Here is a 22,021-nt window from a genome sequence, read left to right on the forward strand (position 1 = left end):
CATTGATAATCAAAGTATATAATTACTTAGAAGATACACAATTATTGTAATAGACAAACAATTTTTTCATAGTTAACTCTTTTGACATTTCATAATACCACATTTTTATAACACAAAAAGATTTCCCATTTCTTAGTTTATAATTGGAAGATAAGAATTTTAGCATTATTTCTTTTAAATGTTGACAATGTATATATGATTATTAAATCAGACTTCCACATTGAATTCAGAGTCTACCATCAGAGATTTGAATTGAAATTTAATAAATTGTGTACAGATGGAAATTCTGTGGAAATGAATTTTACTTTAACTTAAAATAATTCCCTAATATATTAATTACTTCCATTGGACAAAACTCTGTAAAGTATACAACTATTTTTGACTCGAAAGGCACCAAAACTTTGAATGATACGTGTTCTGCCAAATTCAGCATTAATCATATTGTTTTAAAGGAAAGTAATAGTTCCATTCATGTATCAATAAAGAAATACAAATATCATGGCTCACAGATTTCGGTTCTTCCACTTCCATCACAGAAATTTGGAAAAAGCATTGCACCACGCAACCTTATATCTAGAACAAAAAATAGCTAAATAATTTGTAAAATATTAACTTTTCTTGAATTCCTAAGTCAGCTAAGGTTGTAGAGCACTAACCTGAAATCTGAGGAAAAACAGGTACCAGGTAGGAGGCATAAGACACAAATATTTTCATCTTTGAAGCACAGGCTGGATGCACCAGGGCTAGTAAGAAGTCAGCTGAAGTTTTTAGCAAACTCTTAATGACTGACTGGGCTACCAAGAGAATGTGAAACCCTCGGAGCCACAGATACATGGGAATTTGTACCTACATCTGGGCTCTCCACGGCCCTCACAAGGCACCCAGGAGAGACCCAAGATTGTCTCTCATGACACAGGCCTGGAGTAAGGGCACAGAACAGCTTTGGGAAAGACACAAAATCTCACCCTTCTTCATCTTCCCTAGAGGAAAACAGCCACAAGTCACTGGGGAAACAAGCAGTAAAACCTGTCTCCTTCAGGATGCAGGAAAGACCCATTCCAGCTGGTCTCGGAAGAGAACTGAAAAGGATTCTTTAGATTATCAAAGAAACCCCCATCTCTGGGGCAGGAACAAGAAAACCTCTGGGGTCCAAAATATTAGTTGTCTCCTAGTGACACAAGAGGTGCAGGATCCCCGAGAACAACCCACACCCAAGACCCAGCAACACAACCCTTGCCAAAGACTGGGGCTGCGACAGAATAAAAGACAACAGCCTTCGCCTTCCCATGCCTATCTGCAGAGGAGGAAATGTTAAGAAGTAATAGGAATCCACCACTGAAGGAGAATCAAAGCTCACAGAGACCTCCTTTGAGACGCAGGCACAAAAGAAAGACCGAAATCAGATGGTGAGAAGACATTGAGGGAAAAGTCTGGCAAACCTATCCTCACCCTAAACACACTGGAGGCATTTAAAGTTTGTGCTGCACTAAGGGTAACAGGCGAATCAATAACAACAAAATGAACAATCCCAACTCAGGTTCTAAATGGATTGGCTCAACCCCCAGACTAAAGGTTTCAAAAGAGAGAGACAGAGACAGAGAGAAAGAGAAGACAGAGAGAGGCAAGGTGGGAGGGAGGAAGGAATTGGGAAAGGAACAAAAGTGGACTTTTTAAGCATAAAAATTATTTACCTCAACAAACAAACAAGAACCATGACACACTGACACATGATATTTAAAGTGCTGAAAGTAAAAGATAAAAGTTGCCAGAGAAAAAGGACATACTATATCCAGGAGGATAAAGATAAGAATTATAGATGTCTACTAATCAGAAAATGTTCAATACAAAATATGATGGAGTGGCATCATTGAAGTGCTAAGAAAAAGTCAACCCAGAATTTCATAGCCAGCAAGAACATCCTTCAAAACTGAAAGAGAATTAGAGGTGAGAAAAAAAGGCAGGGTATTAGCAATAGACCCGCACTACAAGATATGTTACAGCAAGTTTTTCAGACAGAAGTTTTGTATGCATTAAGTAAACAATAGCTATAAAATGTACTTTTTCCCCTTTTTGTTGCTCTAAAATATGTCTGAGCAGATAAAGCAAAGATAGTACCAACAAATTGTATCTTTACAACATAAGTAAAAATAAAGTCTATGGCAACAATAGCACCAAGAATGAGATCAATTTAACTAAAAGCCAATTATTTGAAACAATTGACAAATTTGATAAACACATAGCCAGACTAAATGAGGTAGGTTGGAGGGGAGAACACAAATTACAAATAGAAATAAAAGAATGTTCCTCTTCTCCCTCTTATTTAACACTGTTTTGGAGATCTTCTCCAATGTAATAAGAATAGTAAGTAAAATGCACTTAGACTGGAATGAAACACTAAAAGCTGTCTTTTAGTGGAGAAGAATACTGTTTTCAACAAAAGGTGCTGACACAATTAAATATCCATATGACAAAAAATTAACATCAATACGCAACTCATGTATTATACAAACACTCGCACAAACTCTTTTATAAACCTAAATGTAATAGCTAGATCTGTAAAACTTTTAAAGTAAAACACATGCACAAAAATATTGTGACCATGAGTGGGCAAAGCTTTCTGAGATACAATACAACAAAACAATTCAAACTAGGAAAAATTATAAATTCAGTTTTAAAATGATAATGACACTGTAAATAAAATGTACAGAGAAGCCACAGATTAGAGAAAATATTAGCAGATAACATAACTGATGAAGGACTTGTATTAAGAATACCTAAAGAACTACTGAAATTCCATAACCAGAAAATAAGCTACACAATAAAAAAAATGGGTAGAAGTACATTAAAATATGTTCAACATCATTAGTCACTAGGAAAATGCAAATTAAAACTACAATGTAATACCAAAATACATATAGTGGAATCGCTTAAAAAGGTACAAGTGAAATTTTTGGTTTGATGGAAATGTTCTATATTTTGATTATGGTATGGTTACATGATTGTCAAAACTCTGTTGAACTCTATCAAAACACAAAAATTAAACTAAAACAGTTGAATTTTACTGTATTTCAATTACACCTTGAATTTAAAAAAGAAAAAAATCATGACTGGCAAATAATTTGCATGCAGAAATGAACTGGTAAAGAAAACATTCGTATTTTACAAAAGTAAAATATTTGGATTTTGAAAGTATATTCTCCAATTATATGCCAGGAATTATAAGTGTTATGTAGGTTGAGTAAATAGCAAGATTATTACATGTGAGTAAAAATTATTTTATGTCTATGGAAAGATAGATAGATGATTGATAGATGATAGATGGATAGATAGATAGAGACATGGAAATACATATATTCATCTTCAACCTGTTTTTTCTCAAAAGCTTTTTAAAATACTGATTGTTACACCAAAGTAATTACTGACAAGTTATAGTTATCTGATCTAGGTTAAGTAACAGAAGCTCTAATAAAATTAGTAATAACTTCAATTTAAAACAGAATAAAAAGAACGTAATTCAATGCCTATTCCCCGAGACACCTAAGAAATAGATGACTTCTCAGTATTTCAGTAACAAACAAATATTAGACTCAAATAAAATGTTCAGTCATGTCATTAAAAATACATGTATAAAAAAACGCAGCATTTCCTACGAGCTCCTAATGATCTGATATATACTCAGCATTCTTCCAAAGTTTCCATATTTATTTTAGATTGTCTATACTTTTGTTTCTACTTTTAAAAATAATCACGTTTTTTCTTTGTATTTGATATTTATATTTTACAGAAGAGCACAATTAGTCACAAAAAGCTTCAGCAACATTGATTATTAATGGATCCAGGATTTAGAACTGGACAGTCTGAATCTAGAGTCCTCCCTCTTAAAGACTACAGGATACCATTAAGGAAAATTCACTGTGAATGTTATCAGATATATTTACATATTAATTTGTGAATGCTGTTTGATATTTAACCCTCCGAGGCTAGAGCTCAAGGCAAACAAATCCTACCCAGTAAGAATGCGTTGGGGCTGCTTAACAAGAAGGATCCCAAGAAAGGTTAGTTTATCAGGTGCTCAAGGAAGATGGAGGAAACCGTTTAAGAATCAGCAGATATCTCCAAAAGCCCTATCCCTGGGGAAGCAGCCAGTCTTGGAGTCTGATTGGAAACCCAAAGAAGGCTGGTTATACAGGTAAAGCAAATGTCATGCCATGTGAGAGGTCAGACTTGCCCAGGTCTCCTCGGGCTCTCCTACTTCTAACTATTTAGGGGATGAATCATAAACTGGCATATTTACATGGGTAGATAAATTATTTTTATCATACTTACTATTATAACATATTTTACATCAAACAAGACAATACAGATATTCTTACCTCTAAATAACAATGAAGAAACTGAGGCTCACTCACTTGCCAAGGTTATAAATCCCAGAAACACAGTTCAAACTCGGCTCTTTGAACTTCAAATGAAGTAGTCTCTCCCATTTGCCAAACTGCATTCTGTTTAATAAATTCTAGAAACACAGGCAGCTAATTCCTAATGTAGAATTATTCATCATTGAAGTGTCTGTGCTGTCAAATCTAATTGACTTCGTGTATGAGACGGTGGGTGTGGTAAAATCTTAGTGTGCTGTTTTTTTGATATTTATCTTAGCTGATGCTTATAATGGATGTAGGTTCATTGCCTACAGGATACAGTATCTTGGAGTTAAGGGTTAGCACTAAGATTTTTATTATATAAACAAAAACCATTGACATAATCCAAAGTCTAAACTCTGAAATATTATATAAAATACCTGCTTTATTTTTTATTTCCTAGGAAACAAGAGAACTTCCATAGTTTCTTTCTCAATTACATGTATGTATTATTTATAATTATCAGATTTATTAAACTTAAGTGTACATACTTTTACATATGAGTTTATGTACACTGTCACACATACTGTGTTCCACTCCCCATGCCTGCTCACCAAATCTGCTCAACTCATTTTCAGTATCTTGTTAAATGGAATGCAATTGAACTAGTTGATTATTCCAGTAACTTGTTTTTTAAACTCTTCATCTTCTGCACCTAAAACATCAGAATTTCCTACCTTCAAAATATATCCTCATCACTTCTCACACTTTGCCAAACTGTTCCACACTGGTCCAAGGCCAAGGATCTTTCACATGGCCAACTCCAACAGTCTCTTCATCTTTCCTTTTCTCCCTCTTTGACTCACTGTAGTCCAATCTCCACATAACCAACAAAGGAAACGTTCTAAACTGTAAATTGTATTTCATATTGTGCAGTCTTCCTGTGTGTAACTCTTGAAAGGCTTTTCATTATTATCTGCAACAACATATTTCCAATAAAACTTAAACACATATCCATGGCCGTGAAATTCCTATGTCATTTATCACTGCTAACCCCTCAGGTCCATCTTCCGTCACTCTTAACTTTTCTCAGTATAAATCAAGAGGACATGCCCATCTCCACCACAGAACTGCTACAGGTTGCAGATTCTACAATCTACCCTTCCTCCCAAGTCTCCCCAGAGCTGTATGTTTCTCATCCTTCAACTCTGCTCAAATGTTCCCTGTACAGGTAAGTTATTCATAAACACCATGAAAAAATATTTCCCCAACTTCCTCCCAATCACTATTCTGTTACTCTGGTTTCTATGGTAATTATTAGTGTCTGAAATTCCATTATTTATTTTTGCATTTGTTTGTTTTCTTACCCCCCAGATAGTAGGCTCCAAGATGGCAGCAACTCATTCACCCTGCTCCTTATTAAATGTCCAGTGCCTTGAGCAACGCTTGGTTTCTCCAAGAGGCTTGTGGTGGATTCCAAGACAGCCCACCACATCCCGTCTTCTGGCAGGTTGGCTGGAGTTGGCTAAATAGCAGCTGCCTTCTCTGAGGAGTTCCCTTGCTCTCACCTAGGAGGCAACATGCCTGTTACTACACCTGAAACTCTGCCACTGATGACTGACAGAGGGTACAAAAGCCTGCCCACCTTCACCAAGGTAGGATGGCTAGCTCTTAAGCACTTTTTCTTAAATTACATTGCTAAATGTATATTTATTACATTAAATATACATTTTTAATTATACATAATTAAATATACATTGCTAAATGTATATTTAATATATGTAAATGTTTTAATCATTATCATATCTAACTTAAACCTGATTATCTGAAATGCAGAAAAGTCACTTTATATATATATATATATATATAAAATACTTTAAGTTCTAGGGTACATGTGCACAATGTGCAGGTTTGTTACATATGTATACATGTGCCATGTTGGTGTGCTGCACCCATTAACTCATCATTTACATTAGGTATATCTCCTAATGCTATCCCTCCCCCCTCCCCCCACCCCACAACAGGCCCCGGTGTGTGATGTTCCCCTTCCTGTGTCCATGTGTTCTCATTGTTCAATTTCCACCTATGAGTGAGAACATGCGGTATTTGGTTTTTTGTCCTTGCGATAGTTTGCTGAGAATGATGGTTTCCAGCTTCATCCATGTCCCTACAAAGGACATGAACTCATCATTTTTTATGGCTGCATAGTATTCCATGGTGTATATGTGCCACATTTTCTTAATCCAGTCTATCATTGTTGGACATTTGGGTTGGTTCCAAGTCTTTGCTATTGTGAGTAGTGCCGCAGTAAACATACATGTGCATGTGTCTTTATAGCAGCATGATTTATATTCCTTTGGCTATATACCCAGTAATTGGATGGCTGGGTCAAATGGTGGAGAAATATAAACACTTTTACACTGTTGGTGGGAAGGTAAACTAGTTCAACCATTGTGGAAGACAGTGTGGTGATTCCTCAGGGATCTAGAACTAGAGAAGTCACTTTTTAAAAGATAATGCTCCCATTTCTGCAAACTATTCACAAATTATATCCTAGAGGGGAAAATCATGATTAAATAGTTTATAGTACATAGAACAAAGCTTGGTTTGGGGTAAATAATATAAACAAATAATAGAATCCACATTTGTAACATGTGGATCCAGAGTCATTCCTTTAGAATGAGTATTTTTTCAAACATGTTGGACATTAATCATACTCTCTGCATAAAATACAGAGAGGACCTTTAAACAAGTGTTACCAGTGCTTTTAGCTTTTGAGGCCTTTGGCATGAAGGGAACGCTTAACTACTTATTTCCCCAAACAAATAATCCTTTGTCATAAAAAAATCAATTAGCTATGAATAAAGTCTCTTATACCCTTCATGTCTTACAGTATTTACCATTCCAGAGATCTTTTATTAACATCCTCTACCCTGATCTTTTCAAAATATTAATTTTCATTGATCTTCAAACTATCCCCCTTTCTCTACCACCATGGTACTTTTTTATCTCAAAAAAAAAAAAAGTGTTTCATGCTCATCAGCTAACTCCCATTCACCCTCCATACATTGTAATCTGATTTTTATTCACACTCCACACATTGTAATCTGATTTTTATTCACCCTCCATACATTGTAATCTGATTTTTATTCACACTCCACACATTGTAATCTGATTTTTATTCACCCCCTTTTTTAACACTCCTCTTGCAACTATTACCTGTGATGTAGGTTTTCTATCAGTAGCTATTTATGGAGCATTTATCATGCACCCACACACCTTCAGAAGGACTTATGGGTCCTATTCTGTGTATACAGAGGTCTCGAGTGGTGTGAGCCTGGTCGTGTGTTGAGGAGTGCAGGCAGAAGAAGGAGGTGCTGTTGTGTTGGAACTGGAAACTGCTCTCAGAGACTCTGTATCTAGAGGCTCAAAGAATGTTTGTGTACAGGTTGCTAATCTTGGCATGTTTTCCTGCAAACAATATACATTAAAAATGAGATATCTTATATAATTAAATGTTTAAGAAATTATTCTTATGCTTTATAATTTATAGGATTCTCATAGTGAGTAATTATTTTGAATCTGCACTTAATTAATACATTCGAGACTCAGTTGGTGTTGGAAATTTGTATACTAAGATGCATAATAAATTTCCAAGTTCTTCCCAAAAAGTCAATAGCATACAGGATTGTGTAAGTTACTCCTTAAGACTAAATGAGGAACTTTGATACTCACTGAGATTATCAAATTTATTAAATAGAACACTAAGTTAAAAAGGGCAATAATTCAAAATCAAAATTACTATGGCTTGATAAAATCCACTGATCTCTCAGTTTTATAATTATATGTCCTCTAAATAAATGAGAATTTGCAGAACATACTAATTACAGCACATGTAAACTTGCACAGTTTTTTTGAAAATTAAAATTTTGTCTTCCATATATTAATCCTTCAACCAACCTTTTCTTATGAAATAACCATATACTAACTTTCATGAAATGTATGCATTAGAAATCTTTAAACATGCTTCCAATTTCAGAAGAAAAGCTGATGTTCAAGGTGTCAAAATTATTGATGTTATGTAATAGATGATCTTCCAAAATACAAGGCATAGCTGTTCATGCAATTTGTTACATCCTTGCTCAAAATTAAAAGCCATATCTGTAGCATATTGTACCTTTTCCATACTGATATTTTCAAAGTCAGCTGTGAAGTTAAAATGCCCAAGCACTCACTATATAATACTAAGCGTTTCATTATTATCTTTCATCTGAGTTCTTATTTTTTCAGATAAGAAAGTGTGTTTAATATAAAATGGTTAACATTATTAATAAAAACGTTACTGAGTACCTGCATTTTGTTACCAGGCAAAATAAGTCCAATTCCATTTTAGCATATGAAGGTTTTAACTTATATAGTTTAATTTTATTAATAAACACACAGATTGGCTGTGTCTAATATGCATTGAAATATGTTTCCCACTTTATTATGTGAAAATATCATAAGCTAGAAAAATAATTCCATTTTCTACAATTGTGATGATTAAACAATGTATGGAAGTAGTTGAATGAAAATGTGAAGCATCTAAATAAATAAAAGTGATTAAATAATAAAGAAGTAAATATTTGGGATTTTTTTTAGTTTACATTTTTATTTTCTGATTACTTTTATAAGCAGCAGTTACCTGATTAGACAGCATTTAAACTGATAATGTTATTTATAAAAACTTAACTAACTTTTGTTTCCAATAATACATTTCAGGAATGAAATGGTGAAACAAGAGAAATATTTAAACCATATGAAAAGAAAATGAGATTTCAACCATAATTGAAAAGTATGAAAGTTTATAATCTAAAGACTTCTAAAGAAAAGTTGAGAGTGTTTTTGTTCTGCAAGTTACCGAACTTTGCAGTTGTATTCCTGCTGAGCAGAAGGGAAATTGACCTAAATTTTATGGGCTCTCCAATTCTGTGTAGTAAAGAATGGCTTGGAAAAAATAGAGTTGGGAAATTATTGTTCAATTGCTTGGGGAACATGACTTCAATAGGTGTATTTGATTTATTAATACTGATTTATGTAACAGCTTCAGAAAGCCACATGTTTATTTGCCACTTTAAAATACATTATTTCATTTTTTGGGGGGGTGTTGGAATTTTACTTTAAGTTTTGCAGTTGAACTGGTATCAAGAAAATATTGAGCCAATATTTTGTGAAATCTACAATGGTAGGCCCTTGAGAGAAGGAAATAACAGAGTAATCACCTATCAAAAAGCGAGTACTCTAGTGAGGCAGGCAGACATCATGACTTGCAAAAGGGCTTCTAAGTAGGATTGAGTATCAGGAAGCTTGCTGTTACAGGATAGAAGACAGACTGCAATTCTGACTTTGGGATCAGAAATGACTTAATGGTGAGGGTATATTTTGAGATGAAGCATGATCAGAGCTTCTCTTGCTGTCAAGATGAAGATGAAGCAGCAGTGCATTCTGACATAAAATTTTAAAATAGCAAAAATAATTTGCAAGGCAGCATGGTATAATGTGTACTAATAAGTGGTCTGGAATGGCTGGAGTTGGTGGAAATGATACGGCACGAGCAGAGTGGGAAGACCGTGCAGGTGAAAAGAGAAAGTCAGGTAAATTAAGACACTGTGAGAGCAAGAAATAGTATAGATACTACCGTCTAGAGTTGGAATCTGCTGAACTTTTTCATCTAGATGCTGTTACAGAATGAGTGCTGGGAAAATACACTCAAGCACTCATCTTTAGATCTATTTCAGGCCAGCCATGGTAACTCATATCTGCCACCCCTGTAATTTTGAGAGGCTGAGGCAGGAGGATCACTTGAGGCCAGGGAGTTTGAGACGAGATTGGGCAACAAAGTGAGATCCTGTATCTACAAAACAAAAATAAAAAAAAAATTAGCCAGGCATGGTGGCACATGCCTGTACTCCTAGCTATAATACTTGGGAGGCTGAGGCAGGAGGATTGCTTGAGCCCAGGAGTTCAAGGCTATAGTGAGCGATGATAGTACCACTGCACTCCAGCCTGGGAGACAGAGCAAGGCCCCGTCTATAAAATTTAACTGAAAAATTAAAATAAAAAAATAAAGATCTATTTTGGTTTCTCATAAGTTCCTTGGTCCCTTTATATCAGACCCCACATACTCAACCTACTTTCCTCTAAAAGTCCCATGTTTGGGATCTAAAACCCAAATCAATCTACAATATCTGTCCCTCACAACAATGTATAAAATTAAATAATGTGAAGGTAAAAATCAGAAAAATAAAGAACCTATGCCTTTCTTATTATTCCATTCTGCTTCAACAACAGCAAAGGAATCTTCTTTGCATGAGAACATCTTTCTGGCTTAAACTTGCAATCACGCTGAAAATGCATTAAGCTGATTGACTGTTTCCTGTGAATAAACAACACTGCACAGGACTTTCAGCCATATGTCCAGTTCCCTGGCCTCTGCATGTTGAAGAAACATCCTCTTGTGGACATTTATATAATAAACCAAAAATATGTCCAAAGTTTCAATGTGACTAGGAAGATAACTGTGTAATTTGCCAGAAACAAAGTAAGAAGCAGAGAGAAAGAATGGAAACGGAAGCAAAGTATGTAAAATGTCAAGAGGAGGGAAGAGAGAAAACACACTGGGATAAATAGATTGAGAGGAATAAGAGAAGGAAAAGAAAAAACAAAAAACAGAGAATGCATTTTTAAAAATCCTTTTTGTGTCCCCAAAATGGAGGATTTCGTTTTCAAAGCTGTGTTAGTTATTGTCTAATAATGTTGCCACACTTAGTGGCCTAGCAACATACATAACGCTATACAGGAAGCCCTCACTTAATGTCATCAGTAGGTTCTAAGCAAGATAACATATAATGAAACCAATTTTGTTCTCATCAAAGTTATAGTAAAACAATATTGATCAAAATTATGTTATTCTGGGACCAGCTTTACATGGTTTCCAAAAATCTATGGACAGAACAACATTAAGCGAGGACTTACTGTATTATCTCACAGTTTCTATAGATCATAAATCTGCCACAACCTAGCTGGGTCTTCTGTTTCATGATCTCTCACAAGCCTGCAATCCAGGTATCAACCAGGGTGGGGGTTCATCTGAAAGCTCAGTAGGGGAAGGATCCACTTCCAGACTCATAGGGCTGTTGTCAAGTTTTAGCTCTTTATGAGTTGCTAGACTGAGGGTCTCAGTTCTTTTCTAGATGTCAGCTGGAGGCTGCTCAGAGTTGCTTGCTGGCTGTTACCTAGAGGGCACTCTCAGTTCATTGCCAGAGGGTCTACTATCAAGAGGGAACTTACAATCTTATGTCATATAACCACCAAAGTGACTTCTTATCACCTTTGTCATAGTCTAGTAATTAAAAGCAAGTCATAGGTCCTATCGCACACTCGAGAGGAGGCCGTTTGAGTGTCTGCCTGACACAAATGCATTGAGTTTTAATTGTAAATAACAGTTTATCTTAAAATGTCTAGCGTCTGAGAGCTCACATTAACATAACCCGCTTTCCCTGTGTTGAATAACACTTGTACCAGATGTACTTTCCTATCTGTGTGTTAAACAATGCTGGGCCCAAGTAAAAATGACTTCATGTCTTGCTCCAGAAAATGGCTGGTCCTAGATGATAAGACTCTAAAAAACTGCTTACTTATCAAGACTGATATCTTTTTTAAGACTCATTTCAATACCCTTTCTTTGTTGTAACTACCAATCCAAAGTTATAAACTCTATCCCATCAAAATTAATTCCCACCTTGCAAGAATTGATCTAAAATCACACAGTTCAAGGTCTAGGTTCCTACAAATATCTTTCCCTGAATCCATTCTCCTAAGACGTTACTAAGAGTCTATCAAAATAGTGTGCTACCTTCAAGCAGTAGGCTTTGCTTAGTCCATGAGTTTTTTTGGAAATTGACAGTCAACATAGTCAATGAATAGATAGATGCAGATTAGGAAGTCACCTTCTTTGATTGTTAAATCAATAGAAATAAATGAGTTATTTCAGGATATATATACAGGTCAAGAAGGCCAAATTTTGAGAATGTCTTCATGTAACCAAATTTCTCAGCCATAGTCATCAGAAAAATAAGTGGTGAATCAAGAAAGAGTTGTCACAGAGGCCTAGCTAGAGAAACCACAGAAGAGATCTCCCTTAATTTAAGAATGCATAATAAATTGTGAGAAATTATAATGTCATGGAAAGGTACACAGAGATTAAAATGAAGATCGATAGAGTTGCACATTATGATGCCAATGATTCCTATAAACTTAATATTGAGCAAAAATATATAACAAGAATAGAATGATTAGATTTAAACTTTAGGTGAATGCATAGGTGCACAACTATGAAGAAAATTAAGAGTATATTTTCATAAATGTTAGTATTGTGATTACCTTAGCAGGGAAAGGTGATGTGGTCTGGGAAGGGAGGTGATAACTTCTGTGGTGTTGGCATTTTGTATTTCTTCTGGGTATAAATTTCTAGAGTGAGAGTATTTCATCTTTATTCCTACAGAACTTTAAAGATATCACTCCATTGTTTTCTGGTTTACATAGCTGTGTTTCTGACAAGAAACCTGCTTTCATTGTAGTTCTTATTGCCCTGCATGTAATGTTTTCTTCTTCCCCTGCTACCTTCAAGACTTTTTTCTCCATATTTGTTTTTTGTTGTTGTTGTTGATTTTAGTTTGACTCTCGTGTGCTCAGGTCTGTTTTTCTTTGTACTTAGCCTTTGCTCAAAATATTCTTTTTCCATTTTTGCACCTTTCTCCTGGTGGAACAACAAGTAAATATGAGTTAATCAATTTAACAGTGTTCCACAGCTCATAGGTGCTCTGTTGTATTTTTTTTTTCATTCAGTTTTCACTTTGTGTTTCATGTAAGATTATTTCATGAAATGACTAACCATTTCTATTAACCATGAAATGATTGACCCATTTCTATTGACCCATCTTTAAGCTTATCCCTTCTGGAATCAGTTATGTAAAGTGTAATGATAATCTCATGAAAATAATTCTTTATCTCTGATAGTGTAGGATTTTTTAAAAAGCTTTTGTTTATAATTTCCATCTTCTTGCTTAAGTTTTCCATGTATTGCTGCATGATGCCCAACTTGCCAAATAGAGCCATTGACCTATTAGGTATGGGTATTTTAATGTGCCTATCTAGACTATCTCTAAGTCTAGTTCAGTTGATTGTTTTAGCTCTTGAAAATAGGTACTTTTTTTTTGCTTTTTAGAGAGCCATAATTTTTAAATTAAGTGGTGATTATTTAGATATTGAGGTAAATTGTACATACACTCAAATGTGGTCATTCCTCTGCTTTTCTTAACTCTCGCCATAGGGGAATAAGTCCATCTATTCAGGAGTTAGGATGTGTTTTGGATTTTTTGTTGTTATACTTACCTTTAGTGCATTGAAAACTGAAAATTTCTCCAGTTGTGAGCTGCTGCTACCTTGTGCTTAGTGTGATGCCTGGATTATCTGAACATTTTTTCTAAATATTTGTTTCTCTGCTTTCAGCAGGTCCTGCACAGACATTCCACACAGAAGTCTCTCTCCATACTTTTGCCTTTCACCTAGCAAATTACTATCATTTGTTATTAGTGCAGATTCTTGGTGTTAAAAGGTGGAGTTTTTAGGTTCTTATGCTCCAGATTCAGACACAAGCAGGCCCTGAGTAATTAGTCTCATGGATGGAGCTTTATCACTCATTCCATGGCACCTAAAATCTGTCTTACATAGTGAGAAAAGGTCTTGGGTAGACATGTTTCCCATTTCTCCTCTGGCAGCAGCTCTTTGTTTAGCATCACTGCAGAATTAGGTACAACAGGTGCTCTGCCACTTCTCATAAGCAGATGATTTTTGCTTCTACTCCTCCCCTGGCCACAGGTGACATCTGCCTGCAACAGAGATTTCCAGGGTGTTCTTGTAGTGCAGGTGACTTTTGCTTAGATGAGAAAAGTGCTTGTTCAGGAAAGGGATAGGTTTTAGTGGCTCTGCTCACTAAGGGAGAGGGAGATCTCTCTTGAATCTTTTGCTCTCCCCCCAACCCCCCACCAGTCCTTCTCATAAACACTAGGTGGAGGCCTGTGGCAAAAGCTGGTGGGTGGAACCAGTGCCCTTGTGCCTGGGGTCTCAGGTTTCTAAATTGTCACACTAGCCTACACTTATGATTCCTTACAATGTCACTTACTTTCTTCTCACCTGCTTTTATGGCTTTTACTGACCCTGTCTTGCTATTCCAAAGGCAGAACGATTTTTGTGTCCCACCCCTCCTTGTAGGGGCTTATCATCATTTGGAATTCAGTTCATCTGTATATCTTGCAAACTCTGTTCTCTGATGGGTCCCAAAAATATATGATTTTGTCAATTTTCTAGGTTGTTCTCAATATAGGTTGAGAGTCTTCAGCATCCTAAGTGCAACTGGAAATTCTTTAAGTGTGTTTGCTTTCTTTTGGGGGGGGCGGGGAGTGTTGATATTGTTTTTTATTGAACAAATAAATTTCTCTTTCTTGACACCTTCTGGTAAGGACCATAATAACTAGAAAATGAAGTTCTCTGTGGGTTCACAGAGAAATATTGTTAAAACATATAACTGCATATAAGCTTTATGGATTTTTCTTTACATATACCACATAGCACAAAAGAATGTTTAAAAATGAAGAAATCTTTATATTTTCATTTAAATTAACACTGACTTTTGCTTACAAATGACCAGAAATATATAGGTTCTTTATTCAACACATAGAGTATAAACTATCCCCTCTGAAATATGACAGAGATAGGAAAGTGAGAAAAAGCTGTGTATTCATCCGTTTTCATGCTACTGATAAAGACATGCCCAAGACTAGGTAATTTATGATGAAAAAGTGATGCCAGCAGGGTAGCTCACACCTGTAATCCCAGCACTTTTGGAGGCTGAGGCGAGTGGATCACCTGAGGTCAGGAGTTCAAGACTAGCCTGGCCAATATGGTGAAACCCCATCTCTACTAAAAATACAAAAATTAGCTAGGCACAGTGGCATGCCTGTAATCCCAGCTGCTCCAGAGGCTGAAGCAGGAGAATCGCTTGAACCCAGGAGGCGGAGGCTGCAGTGAGCCGAGATCGTGCCACTGCACTCCAGCTTGGGTGACAAGAGCTAAACTCCGCCTCTCAAAAAAAAAAAAAAAAAAAAAACAGAAAGAAAGAAAGAAAAAGAAGTTTAATAGACTCACAGTTCCCTAAGGCTGGGGAGGCCTCACAATCATGGCGGAAGGCAAAATGCATATCTTACATGGTGGTAGAGAAGAGAGAATGAGAGCCAAGCCAAAGGGAAATCCACTTATAAAGCCATCAGATCTTGTGAGACTTATTCACTACCAAGAACAGTGTGGGGGAAACTGTGCCCACGATTCAATTATCTCCCACCAGGTCCCTCCAACAACACGTAGGAATTGTGGGAGGTACAATTCAAGGTGACATTTAGGTGGGGACACAGCCAATAATATCAAGCAGTATCCTTATTCTTAAAAGTTTTATTGTCTAGAGGCAGGAAGGGATATAAAAATAATTTTGATAAAACACATGGCACTGTTACAGGAGCATTTAGTGGAAATATTACTTCCCTCAAGGATTCAGAATGCTATCTTCCTTGGAAACAATTCAGGAAATTTTAGAAAAAATATCTGATAATTCTGCAATTTCTGTATTAAACTCGAATACTGATCTCTACTGACATTTATTTGGCTTTATGAGAAAAATCTAAAAATATATCTGCTAATGTGACAGAGAGACATTCTTCAGATTCCTCTAAGTGTGCACAATGAGATGTTATTTTCTTAGTTTGGAGAAATCTTTTATTTTTTGGTATCAATGAAGTATGCATGAAAGGTGAAGCCAGCTGGACTTCCTGGGTCCAGTGGGGACTTGTAGAACTTCTCTGTCTAGCTAAAGGATTGTAAACACACCAATCAGTGCTCTGTGTCTAGCTAAAGGTTTGTAAACACACCAATCAGCACTCTGTAAAAACAGACCAATCAGCATTCTGTAAAATGGACCCATCAGCGCTCTGTAAAATGGAACAATCAGCAGGACATGGGCGGGGCCAAATAAGGGAATAAAAGCTGGCCACCTGAGCCAGCAGTCGCAACCTGCTGGGGTCCCTTTCCATGCTGTGGAAGCTTTGTTCTTTTGCTCTTCGCAATAAATCTTACTGCTCCTCACTCTTTGGGTCACTACCTTTATGAGCTGTAACACTCACCACAAGGGTCTGTGGCTTCATTCCTGAAGTCAGCGAAACCGTGAACCCACCGGGAGGAAGAAACAGCTCTGGACGCGCCACCTTTAAGAGCTGTAACACTCACTGCGAAGGTCTGCAGCTTCACTTCTGAAGTCAGCGAGACCAAAAACCCATCGGAAGGAAGAAACTCCAGACACACCATCTTTAAGAACTGTAACACGCCCTGGGAAGGTCCGCGGCTATGTTCTTCAAGTCAGTGAGACGAAGAACCCACTGGAAGGAACCAATTCTGGACACATGCATTTGAAAGAAATAGGGCTAATAATTCCAAAAAAAAAAAAAACCCTGCAAATTGCCAATCATATTACTACTTGAATAAATATAATTTAACATATGGTTCTACATGAATTATTTATACAGTGTCAACCTTAACATTCACATTCTCCAATTTCTGTCCAAATCTACATTTATCATTATTTTGAATTAATTCAATAGTACTTTACAAGTTTGCAGGAAAATTTCCTCTTTTAAAAAGTATTAATATTGAAAGACAAGTAGTTGGTACTTCTAAATTCATTTGTCATTGTACAATTCCATCATAATGGGAGTCAGTGAAACACCATTACTGAGAGTTCAGAAATTTTGCAACGCACTAAAGAGAAACTTAATAAAGGGGAAAATATCCAAAAAAGCTCAGATACTTTAAAGGACTGTGCAAAACTACAAGAAAACAAAACAAACTTTCATTCATTAGAAACTTGGATGATATTGTAAAGAAAGGTTTTAGAAGTATTCTTCATAATTTATATATAGGGTAATAATGCTGTGTACACTGTTGTTTATACCAGGTGGATACATCTGCCACAAACAAGTGCCTATTAAGCCAGTCAATATATTTAATGCTGGGCCAGGTGTGGTGGCTCACTCCCGTAGTCCCAGCACTTTGGGAGGCTGAGGCAGGCGGATCACAAGGTCAGGAGTTTGAGACCAGCCTGGCTAACATGGTAAAACCTTGTCTGTACTAAAAATACAAAATTTAGCTGGGAATGATGGCGGGTGCCTGTAATCTCAGCTATTCCAGAGGCTGAGATAGGAGAATCGCTTGAACCTGAGAGGCGAAGGCTGCAGTGAGACGAGATTGTGCCATTGCACTCCAGCCTGGGTAACAAGAGCAAAACGCCATCTAAAATATATATATATATGTATATATTTTATACATATGTATACATTATATACATTATAGACCTACATGTATACATTATATACATTATAGACCTACATGTATACATTATATACATTATAGACCTACATGTATACATTATATATATACATTTATATACATATGTGTGTGTGTGTATATATGATGCTAAATTCCCATTATTGATAAGGCAGCTTGTTGAACCTGTAACGATTATGACATTATTATTGCTGTTGCTGCTGCTGCTGTTGTTGTTATAGATAACAGTACACCATTTGCTAGCTTCTAGTCTAAGCACTTGACATACAACTTTACTATGACCCTATGAAGTAGATAATATTACCATTCCATGGTTTCAGATGAAAATCTGAAGTTTAGAGAGTTCAATTTGTTTCCACAAAGTCACACAGTTATTATGTTTGCCAGACTGCTTGGCTTCTGAATCCAAGCTACATCGTAATACTCTATTTGGTAGTGTCCTAACACATCATGTCTTACGGTGCTTACACTATTTATTTTTTGATTCCAAAGAATGGAATGAATTCTGCTCTTCTTGATTCATGTAACAAGCTAAAATACAAATTAAAATTTTGCCAGAGACTATTCTAAGTATATTTTTTAATGATAAGGATATTTGTCTTCTGAAAGAATTGATATAACTAAAGAGTTTCAGAAAATAATTATACAGATGAATATAATTTAAATTTAGAGAGCTAAATCATAGACTATGAGTTTATTCATGAGATTTCTTGTTAATACTGAGTCAGTATTCATTTTCTCATCTAAGTCAGTACATTATAGTGGTAGTTGTATATATCCATTTATTCAAGAATATTACTGAATATTTCTTATGTACTAAGATAATTTGTAAGAATATCCAGCTGGATATGAACACTGAATGTTTAAATAGATAGAGAGTAAAAAGCTTACTGAGAATTTAGAAGAAAATATCAATACATCAATACATGCTTGCCATAAAAAAAATTACACAAATATATTTAAGCTTGGATTACCTTCATTTCTCAATGACAACAGAAAGCCATGTGATGAGAATTCAAAATGCAGGAATATAAAGCAGCTTCTCATGGTTCTCCACCTAGTAATCACACTCTTCACACCTTCTTATAAGAGAATATCTCTGTATTTGTTTTAAAAAATGCTCTTCAGCCTAGTTATTTATAATGAGTGACTTGTAAAATGCTTTCAGAAGCTACAAGATGAATATTTTCTTCAAATATCGACTGCAAAGTACATAAATCTGTGACATAAAATAACTACACTTCCTATGACTTCCCTCACAGCATTGTGTTTTCTCGTTTGCTTGTTTCTTGCTTGGTTGGTTGTTTTTCTTACTATTACTATTGTTCATTCCACCAAGAGTTAGAACCAAAGAGTGGACAAAGAATAAGTTGAAAGTAACTGTGCAAGCAAAACATTTTCTACAGTTAACTGTACTCTTTAAAAATAATAATTATTAGAATAAGAAAACAAGCTTCTGTACCTGTGATTTTTCATCTTGTACCTCATAAAATGCAAGGCGGCATAAAGTACAGAAATTGAAACTCAATTGCTAGTTTTATTCTGGTTTTACTTTCAAGTTGCTTTCACTGGAATAATTTACTTTTCTTCTAAATTAAGCCAGGCAAAGTTAATATTTCTTCATCTTTTCTCTGCAGTATACCAGTTCCTAGAGCTATTATAAATGCTTTGGGGGGGAAAGGCAGAAGTTAAAAAAAACACACACTGAGGACACACTGATTTAAAGTCCAAAACATGTCAGTGATTTAATTGTGTTAACATACAAGAAAAATATCACAACAAAACTTTTGATACTTATGAACTTAGTATATAAATACTCAGAAAAATTAGTAAAAATTACCCAAGCAAATGAAAAATTGCATGTTGCAGTAACTCCCAGTAAGAAAAGGTAACTGGGTCACAAAGGTTTATTAAAGGGGGCATATCTGTTCTGGGGTATCCAGGAAGGATTCTCCTCTGAAAGGGGGATCAGATGGGAGAGTGGAAGAATGAGGTTTTTTACTTGTTTTGTCCCATCATAGAAAATTACACTATGAATAATTTATACACCTTTTATTGTATATGTCATGGCATTGTTGTAAGTACCTAGGAGTATAATTAAAGGGTTTGAAACTATGCATATTTTCATATTGATTAGATTTGGCCAATTATTTTCCCAAGGGTGTATTCCAATTTATACATCTACAATAATTGCATAGGCAAATCCCCTGTTCCATATTCTCACTGATGCCTAGTGTTATCCCATTTTCTATTTTTTGCCAATCTGATAAATATGAAATTGTAGTTTCCTATGGTTTTACATCTCTCTGACTAAATATGCATTTAAAAATCTTTCAGATATTCATTGGTCATTCTGATATTCTCTCCTATACATTGTTGTCCATTTACATCTCCTGATTTCTATGGAGTTATTTCTATATTTTACTTATACTTAGATCTTTTTATATTCTAAATATGAGTTGTTCATTGCTTTGATGTTTTTCAAATATCTTTTCCCAATGTGCTCTGACATTTTAATTTACATATAAGTATATATTATTTAGTAAATTACAAGAATTTTGTCCTCATCAATTTTCCTACTATAACAAAATACCATAAACCAGGTGACTCATAAACAATAGAAATTTATTTCTCACAGTTCTGGGGACTGGGAAGTCCAACATCAAGGTGTTGGTAGAGGTCCTCTTTATAGACTCCTGTCTTTTCACTGTCTCCTCACACAGCTGAAGGGGTGAGAGATCTCTCTGGGGCCTTTTTTACAAGGAAACTAATCCCATTCATGAGGGTTTTCACCATCATGACCTAATTACTTCCCTGAGGCCCCACTTCCAAATACTCTCACACTGAGAATTAGGTTTCAACATATGAATTTGCAGGGGGGTGGGGGAGCACAAATATTCAAGCCACAGCATTTGCTTTATTTTTTGTTTCTTCACTTTAACCTAATCAACATGAATTAACATTTACTTCATTGTTTTGCTTTTTGTGACTGACTCAAAAACTGAAGTCATAAATATATTCTATTTTACCTAAAATTGTTTCAGCTTTGCTTTCTGATTTCAGTTTTGAATGACCTAAAATGTATTTTTTGCATACAAAAAGAAGGGTCCAATTTTGTTGATTTACATATAGATTATTCATTTTTCCAGCAGGCCTTATCGAATAATCCATTTTTTCCCTTCTGATCTGCATGGTCAAATCTGTCATGTATCACATTTCTGTATATCGGTGCCACTTTCACCCTCTCTATTGTATTTTTCTGATGAATCTGCCTATTTCTGGGCCAGTGCCAAATGTCTTAATTAGGAAAGTTAATAATATATCTTCCTATCTAGATTACTCACTTCTACTTGTTTTTCCTCCCTTGGAGGAACTTAAAGAAAAATTACAGTTTTAAAATATGATGATGACTGCCTAGTGAGGACCAGGAGTGAATGTGAGGAAACCATTAGAAAAATCAACCAAGTGCAGGGTAAGGTAGCCGGTACTAGGCAGGTGGTGGTAGAGATGTAGATAAATTGGCACAATAGATATTTAGGAGTAGAATAGACACAGTGGGTGGCTGGCTATGTTTGATGATAGGAAGCAGTGTATGGTGGATGTCCTCAATGTTATTTGAAGAACTACATGAGAAACAGTGTCATGATTAGAGACAGAGAATACCAAAAATGATTCAAAGAAGATCTTTTACTTACTCAAGAACTAGCACCTTGTGACTCAGGCCAGCAATAGACTGGGTTTTAACCCACCAAATATATATGTGTTGAGATATATACATATAGATATAGATATAGATATCTGCTATTAATTTCACTTTGTTATTAATGTCACCTTCTATCTATCTATATAATTGATATTAGTGTGTGTGTGCGTGCATACCAACTGTTATCATATGATTCATTTATATTTCTTAACTGTTCCTGTACTCGATATACTTGCTGTTTTAAACAAAAGAATTTTAGAAAATGGATGTTACTTGAATACATGAGATTGAAGAACAAATTAATGGCACTGTAGATTCTAGTACTATTTGTTAATTAAATGGCTTTTATTTTGTTGTTGATGATTTTAATATTTTTATTTCCATAGGTTATTGGAGAACAGGTGGTGTTTGGTTACATGAGTAAGTTCTTTAGTGGCGATTTGTGAGATTTTTGTGCACTCACCACCTAAGTATTATA

Source organism: Gorilla gorilla, chromosome 19 (genome assembly GCF_029281585.2).
Source record: "Gorilla gorilla gorilla isolate KB3781 chromosome 19, NHGRI_mGorGor1-v2.1_pri, whole genome shotgun sequence".
NCBI lineage: Eukaryota > Metazoa > Chordata > Mammalia > Primates > Hominidae > Gorilla > Gorilla gorilla.